General features: G+C 42.1%; 1 pseudogene; it reads left to right on the top strand.

Annotated features, from left to right (window-relative positions):
• Positions 1-2,327: 2,327 nt before the first annotated feature.
• On the top strand, positions 2,328-3,205 carry LOC104669946 (annotated as a pseudogene).
• The last annotated feature ends 4,954 nt before the right edge of the window (positions 3,206-8,159 follow it).

Below are 8,159 nucleotides of genomic sequence, written 5' to 3'. Positions count from 1 at the left end.
GTCTCTACTAAAATATGTGTTTTAAAAAGTAAATTTCCAAATGTATATTATGCCAGTTAAATAAACTTTAAAAACAAAAAATATATACTATTTTATTAATGGATACACAAAAAGTAGAAGTAGAAAAACAAATGTGGAAAGAATACATACCACCTTGAAGTTAGAAATTATCATGAGAAAGAGAAAGAGGAAAAAGGATGAAGGGACAGTGCTTTAATTTATCTAGAACTTTTTATTTATTAAAAAATACCAAAGCAAATAAAATCTGCATGGTGAATATCTAGATGTCAGTTATATTATTTTCTGTATACTTGATATATTTTACCATGCAAAAAATAATAGTAGTAAGGAATGCCCAAAGCAAAAGTGAAAAAAGAACACACACACAAATATTTTCCCATAAATCTGCTTGCCATGGTAGGATGACCCTGAAAGGTGATCCAGGATCATAAATGGTCTAGTATAGTAATAGGTATCAAATATAGGATGGTAAACTGAATGGTTATGCATCTCACTCAACAAACTTGGATGAACAAGAAATGATACATTAGTTTTTAAAATAAAATTAAAATAATAAAGAATGAGATTCAGTATGAAAAAAAATTACAGTCGGCCCCGTTCTGAAAGCTGCTAGGAAATTTAGTCCTGTTGTCTGTTGGTGCCCCTCTCATATTACCTCAGAAGCTGCGTTGATGATGCCTCCTTTATTAACTACCTTCTTTTCCCTGTCTTACTTTCTCCATTTCCTTAACCTTCCAGTTAACCTACTTGCACTCTAATCTTTGTCTCCAGGTTTGCTTATAGGGGAACCCAAATGATGGCAATTAAGTAGTAGGGCATCCTCACCTCAACTCAACCCCTTTATTCATAAGTATGAGATGTTTAATCATGATGGGCTCCTCCGATTTACATATAAGAACACATACCAACAAGATGTTACAGTAATAACTCTAGGATCAAAGGTGGACATGGTATTATGATACAGCTTATGGATCTGTCATAATTCACTAGTCTTGAGTCTTGAGTTCCCTTTCAGACGTTTGCGAAATGTCTTTACAGGATAGCCGGGATGCTAGTCAGACCATATCAGAATGAAGTTTTATTAAAAATAAAAGAAATTGGGCCAGGGTGGACGGTGGGTGGGATGGAGGCAACCTTGGAGCAGCACTTGGAAGACCCAATGAAGAATCCCTCCATTGTTGAAGTCCTGTGCACAGATTCATAAGGACTTAATCTGGGTTGCCATGGGACCCTGTCAGATGAGCATACTGGAGTGATATCTGTTCTACCCCAGCAAGCAGCTAAGCTAACCTCTGACCCCACTGATATTCCTGTGGTATGCCTAGAATCAGATAATGGGAACATTATGATCCAGAAACATGATGGCATAGTGGCAGTGCACAAAATGGACTCTTGACATCTCGTTTCTGTTCTTCAGCAGCCTATCACAGGAACTCAATCCTACCTATGTTAATTACCTTATACAAATACTAAAGTTCCAGTAGTTAGGCCATTTATTTAATGTGCATTGGGCACTTTTCTATTTATTTAAATTGCTTTTTAACACTCTATGGACCGACTATCAAGATACTAGTAAGAAAGGATCATGTTTTGAAGCAGCAGGTCCAGGTCACTTTGTATATAGAATTTTGCTCTATTCAATACATCTGTTTGGAGGAAAAAAATAATAAAATAAATAAATAAATAAAAGAAATAACAAGCATTAGGTGCTAGTTTTGTAGCTTTTCCTCTGCTCCTTCTATTTTCGGGCTTCTCAATTCACATGATTTTGGATTCATTGGGTTAGTATCAGTATCATTGTGTACCATCATGCATTCCTCTCAATTTAATAGAAAATTACTAAGTGCTCATTATGTGCAAAATATTTTACTGGGCTCTAGCCTCTTCAAAACTTGGTTTATTTCTATACTAAAGGATTTAGTTATGATACTAACTACATACACATAGAGATTCCAACCCTTGCATGCCCTATTTCTTCACAAGAGCATTAAATATTTATTTTCCAATAGAATAGGACTACTTGACCAGGGGCTGGCAAATCACCTCCATTTGTTCCTCTGCTTACCAGCATAAGACATGATGAGTCCACTTGCTCTAGTTTCCCAGTGAGGAGTAATGAATATAACTCCACAGCCTGGATAATGCTTTATTCTCAGTAGCAATTAAAGTACAGCCATCTCCCCTGGGAAGCTGCCTTCCTGCCTCCTGAATCAGTTAAAGGATGGAGAATTGGAGCTCAAAACACTTGCTCCAGCTAAGTCTCTTTTAAAAACAATAAGGCTGCTTCTTCTCCGAGAAAACACCAAATGGCGGATGACGCCGGTGCAGCGTGGGGGCCCGGAGGCCCTGGTGGCCCTGGGATGGGGAACCGCGGTGGCTTCCGCGGAGGTTTCGGCAGTGGCATCCGGGGCCGGGGTCGCGGCCGTGGATGGGGTCGGGGCCGAGGCCGCGGAGCTCGCGGAGGCAAGGCCGAGGATAAGGAGTGGATGTCACCAAGCTGGGCCGCTTGGTCAAGGACATGAAGATCAAGTCCCTGGAGGAGATCTACCTCTTCTCTCTGCCCATTAAGGAATCTGAGATCATTGACTTTTTCTTGGGGGCCTCTCTCAAAGACGAGGTTTTGAAGATTATGCCGGTGCAGAAGCAGACCTGTGCTGGCCAGCGCACCAGGTTCAAGGCGTTTGTTGCTATCGGGGACTACAATGGCCACGTCGGCCTGGGTGTTAAGTGCTCCAAGGAGGTGGCCACCGCCATCCGTGGGGCCATCATCCTGGCCAAACTCTCCATTGTCCCGGTGCGCAGAGGCTACTGGGGGAACAAGATCGGCAAGCCCCACACCGTCCCTTGCAAGGTGACAGGCCGCTGCGGCTCTGTGCTGGTGCGCCTCATCCCTGCACCCAGGGGCACTGGCATTGTCTCAGCGCCTGTGCCCAAGAAGCTGCTCATGATGGCTAGTATTGATGACTGCTACACCTCAGCCCGGGGCTGCACTGCCACCCTGGGCAACTTCGCCAAGGCCACCTTTGATGCCATCTCTAAGACCTACAGCTACCTGACCCCTGACCTCTGGAAGGAGACTGTGTTTACCAAGCCTCCCTATCAGGAATTCACTGACCACCTTGTCAAGACCCACACCAGAGTCTCCGTGCAGCGGACCCAGGCTCCAGCTGTGGCTACAACATAGGCTTTTTATACAAGAAAAATAAAGTGAATTAAGCCTGTTAAAAAAAAAAAAAAAGCAATGAGGCTAAGATGTTATAGTACTATGATATGTTTTAATTTTTTAAGTTTTAATATAAAAATAATATATGCATATGGCTACATTTTAAAATAATATTACAAGGTATAAAATAAAGTATATCTATTTCTTAATTTATCAACTTTCTTTTTTTTTTTTTTTTTTGAGATGGAGTCTTGCTCTGCCACCCAGGCTGGAGTGCAGTGGCCGGATCTCAGCTCACTGCAAGCTCCGCCTCCCGGGTTTACGCCATTCTCCTGCCTCAGCCTCCCGAGTAGCTGGGACTACAGGCGCCCGCCTCGTCGCCCGGCTAGTTTTTTGTATTTTTAAGTAGAGACAGGGTTTCACCGTATTAGCCAGGATGGTCTCGATCTCCTGACCTCGTGATCCGCCCGTATCGGCCTCCCAAAGTGCTGGGATTACAGGCTTGAGCCACCGCGCCCGGCCCCTTTATCAACTTTCAACAATATCTATTGATAGCTACGTGTAAAAGATATGACACTTGGCACTCTTAAATTACTTCTCACTTTTCCTTATCACCTCTTCCCTTCAGTTTTTCTCGTTTTGTTATTCTAGTGGTCACCTTTGTTTTAAATTTATACTTAGCCCGTTTCTACAAAAAATAAAAATAGGGCCAGGCACAGTGGCTCATGCCTGTAATCCCAGCACTTTGGGAGGCCAAGGCAGGAGGATCACCTAAGGTCAGGAGTTCAAGACCAGCCTGGCCAACATGGTGAAACCAGTTCTCTACTAAAAATACAAAAATTAGCCTGGCATGATGGCGGGCACGTGTAATCCCAGCTACTAGGAGGACTGAGGCAGTAATCCCAGATACTTGGGAGGCCAAGGTCAGGAGAATCACTTGAACCTGGAAGGTGGAGGTTGCAGTGAGCCGAGATAGTGCCATTGCACTCCAGCCTGGGCAAAAAGAGCAAAACTCTGTCTCAAAATAAATAAATAAATAAAATAAACTAGCCCGTGTGGTGATGTTCGCCTGTGGTCCAAGCTACTTGGGAGGCTGAGGTGAGATCACTTGGGCCTGAGAGGTTAAGGCTGTAGTGAGCCATGATCATGCCACTGCACTATGGCTTGGGCAACAGAGCAAGACCCCATCTCAAATTAATTAATTAATTAGATTAATTATATACTTGGGTCTCTCTTAAACTACCAATTATAGTTTGATACATTTTAAATGTCACCAGGCTACACTATTGCAGGAATGTTATCAATCTGTAGAACAAGACAGGTGCACTATTTAGTGCATTTAAAATACTACCAGTAATTCTAATTCTATGGAGTTGAATACTATTCGCATTCTTTTTTTTTTTTTTTTTTTTTTTAGACAGAGTCTTGTTCTGTTGCCCAAGCTGGAGTGCAGTGGCAGGATCTCGGCTCACTGCAACTTCCACCTCCCAGGTTCAAGCGATCCTCCTGCCTCAGCCCCTCTAGTAGCTGGGATTACAGGCACACACCACCATGCCTGGCTAATTTTTGTATTTTTATTAGAAACAGGGTTTAGCCATATTGGCCAGGCTGATCTCGAACTCCGACCTCAGTTGATCCACCTGCCTCAGCCTCCCAAAGTGCTGGGATTACAAGCATGAGCCACTGCACCTGGTCTAGCAATCTTTAATTAATGAAATATTTAGTACTGAAGTACTCAAAAATTAACATTTAGGTTTATAACATTTCTAGATTTTCAGAAAAACCTAAAATATTACAAATCTTGTTACAAAGTCCTATTTCGTGAGACTCCATGAAATATGAAATCTCATTTATATGAAAAAAATAGAAAAATAACAAAATCTTTATGGCCTTCTAATGATTTATTTAACAATTCATTTTTATCAGAGAAGGAGTTGGAATTATTATAATGCAGATAGATTAAGTTCCTCTTTATAAATAAATAGCTCTTATATTTTCAAAATCAGAACTTGTAATCATAATATCCAAAGCTTTAATTATGAAGAGTACACAGTGCAGCTAGCTTATCCCATATCCAGGAGCATTTGCTAAGCCCTTTGTCATGCGCTAGCCATAAAAGTACCAATTTAGATCCTATGAGATAACATCTAATTTAAGACCAAGCAATTGTAATAAGAGTGATTATCCTAGAAGAGTCACCAGCTATTTCTTATTCTTTTATCTACAGAAAAAAGTCTTCTCTTCCAGCAGGGAGCAAAGGAAGGGAAGATTACCCCAAAAGAAAATGAAAACAAAAAAAAAAAAAACAAAAAAACCCCCAGAGCTTTCTACACCAATAAAAATGCAAAATAGGTATACTATGTACTGTTTATCATTACATATTTACAGTAGGTCCAAAAACTGTTCTAAGTAAGATTGGAAAAAGAGAAAAGTGGGAAATAATTAATCCACTGGTGATATTTAGTGTGCTGATTAAATCAGAAACAATATGTAATAAAGAAATTATTTGTAACTAGTATAGAGTATTTGTATACATTTAATTTTTTTTCCTCAGAATTGCATTTTGGAGGAAGGAAAGTAAAAGTTGTATCTATTTCTTTTTTTCTTTTTTTCTTTTTTTTGTTTGAGGAGTCTCACTCTGTCGCCCAGGCTGGAGTGCAATGGCACAATCTTGGCTCACTGCAGCCTCTGCCTCCAAGGTTCAAGCAATTCTCCTGCCTCAGCCTCCTGAGTAGTTGGGATTACAGGCATGTGCCATCACAGCCGGCTAATTTTTGAATTTTAGTAGAGACGGGGGTTTCACTATGTTGGCCAGGCTGGTCTTGAACTCCTGACCTCATGATCTGCCCACCTTCGTCTCCCAAAGTGCTGGGATTACAGGCGTAAGCCACCACGCCTGGCATCTATTTCATTTTTGCAAATAATTACTGTCCTAATACTATATCCTGAAAAATTCAGATTTCTTGTGGTTTTCTGTAAAAGCATATATTGGCCGGGCATGGCAGTTCATACTTGTAGTCCCAGCACTCTGGGAGGTCGAGGCAAGAGGATCACTCGAGGACTGGAGTTTCAGGCTGCAGTAAGCTATGATTATGTCACTGTATTCCAGCCTGGGCAACAGAACAAGACCCTGTCTCAAAAAAAAAAAAAAAAAAAAAAAAAAAAGGTAATTAAAAATAAAAGCATGTATTGCAGTGTAAGTATCAAAGTGCCACAAACTGTTAGTTTTCTAAGAATAAAATTTGGTCTTTTATCCTACAAAGATGCTATATGTTAGTATTGACTGGAGGCTAAAGCATTCACCTGAATCCCGTCAAGAATAATGATAGGCAGGGTGCGAAAGTAGAAGACTGAGCTGGCATTTGAAGAGCTGGGTTATTCTCTCAGTTTTTAACCTCTGCAAGCCTTAGTTTCCCCCATGTGATAATGAGGCTAATATTATCAGCTATCTCTAGTTCCTTGGGGAACTTTGTGGATCAGAATGAGATAAGGTATCTGAAAATACATTGTAACCTATAGAGTACTATACAAGTACTTATTATTACCTTAATAAATATTCATAGGGTTCCTGATATAAGAATAACATATTAAACAATACGAAAGGAGAGAAAAAGAAATGGAGATTGCCCTCAAAATAAAGAGACATTGACTAACATATTTTTATCTTTTTGTTCATAGCCATGATATTTGACAATGTCTTTTGGGCCTCATTATAGAGGCCCATAAGGCGACCTAGACAAATTAAAAGAGTTCAGCTATGGATTGGATCCTTCCCCCCACCCACCATCCATATGTTGAAACCCTAACCCCCAATGAGATGGTATTTGGAGGTGAGGCTTTTGGGAGGTAATGAGATTTAGGTGAGGCCTTGAGGGTGGGGCCCTCATGATGGGGTTTGTGCCCTTATAAGAAGAGACACTAGAGCTGGGCACAGTGGCTCACGCCTGTAATCCCAGCACTTTGGGAGGCTGAGGTGGGCAGATCATGAGGTCAGGAGTTCAAGACCAGCCTGGCCAATGTGGTGAAACCCCATCTTTACTAAAAATACAAAATTAGCAAGGCATCGTGGCACATTCCTGTGGTCCCAGCTACTCGGGAGACTGAGGCATGAGAATCACTTGAACCCGTGAGGCAGAGATTGTAGTGGGCTGAGATCACACCACTGCACTCCAGTCTGGGGAACAGAGTGAGACTCCATCTTAAAAAAAAAAAAAAAAGGCTGGGTGTGGTGGCTCATGCCTGTAATCCCAGCACTTTGGGAGGCTGAGGCAGGCAGATCACGAAGTCACGAGATCAAGAGCATCCTGGCCAACATAGTGAAACCCCATGTCCACTAAAAATACAAAAAAATTAGCTGGGCATGGTGGCACGCCCCTATAGTCCCAGCTATTCAGGAGGCTGAAGCAGGAGAATCACTTGAACCCACGAGACAGAGGTTGCAGTGAGCCGAGATCTCGCCACTGCACTCCAGCCTGGGCAACAGAGCAAGATTCAGTCTAAAAAAAAAAAAAACAAAATTATTAAAAAATTAAAATTAGGCCGGGAGCGATGGCTCAAGCCTGTAATCCCAGCACTTTGGGAGGCCGAGACGGGCGGATCACGAGATCAGGAGATCGAGACCATCCTGACTAACACGGTGAAACCCCGTCTCTACTAAAAAATACAAAAAAAAATCTAGCTGGGCGAGGTGGCGGGCACCTGTAGTCCCAGCTACTCGGGAGGCTGAGGCAGGAGAATGGCGTAAACCTGGGAGGCGGAGCTTGCAGTGAGCTGAGATCCGGCCACCGCACTCCCGCCCCGGCGACAGAGCGAGACTCCGTCTCAAAAAAAAAAAAAAAAAATTAAAATTAGAATAGACACCAGGCCTGGTATGGTGGTTTATGCCAGTAATCCCAGCATTTTGGGAGACCAAGGCAAGATGATTGCTTGAGTTCGGGAGTTTGAGACCAGCCTGGGCAACATGGTGAGACCCTGT

This window comes from Rhinopithecus roxellana, chromosome 11, assembly GCF_007565055.1.
Source record: "Rhinopithecus roxellana isolate Shanxi Qingling chromosome 11, ASM756505v1, whole genome shotgun sequence".
Taxonomy (NCBI): Eukaryota; Metazoa; Chordata; class Mammalia; order Primates; family Cercopithecidae; genus Rhinopithecus; species Rhinopithecus roxellana.
This window is presented reverse-complemented; position numbering and strand designations above follow the sequence as displayed.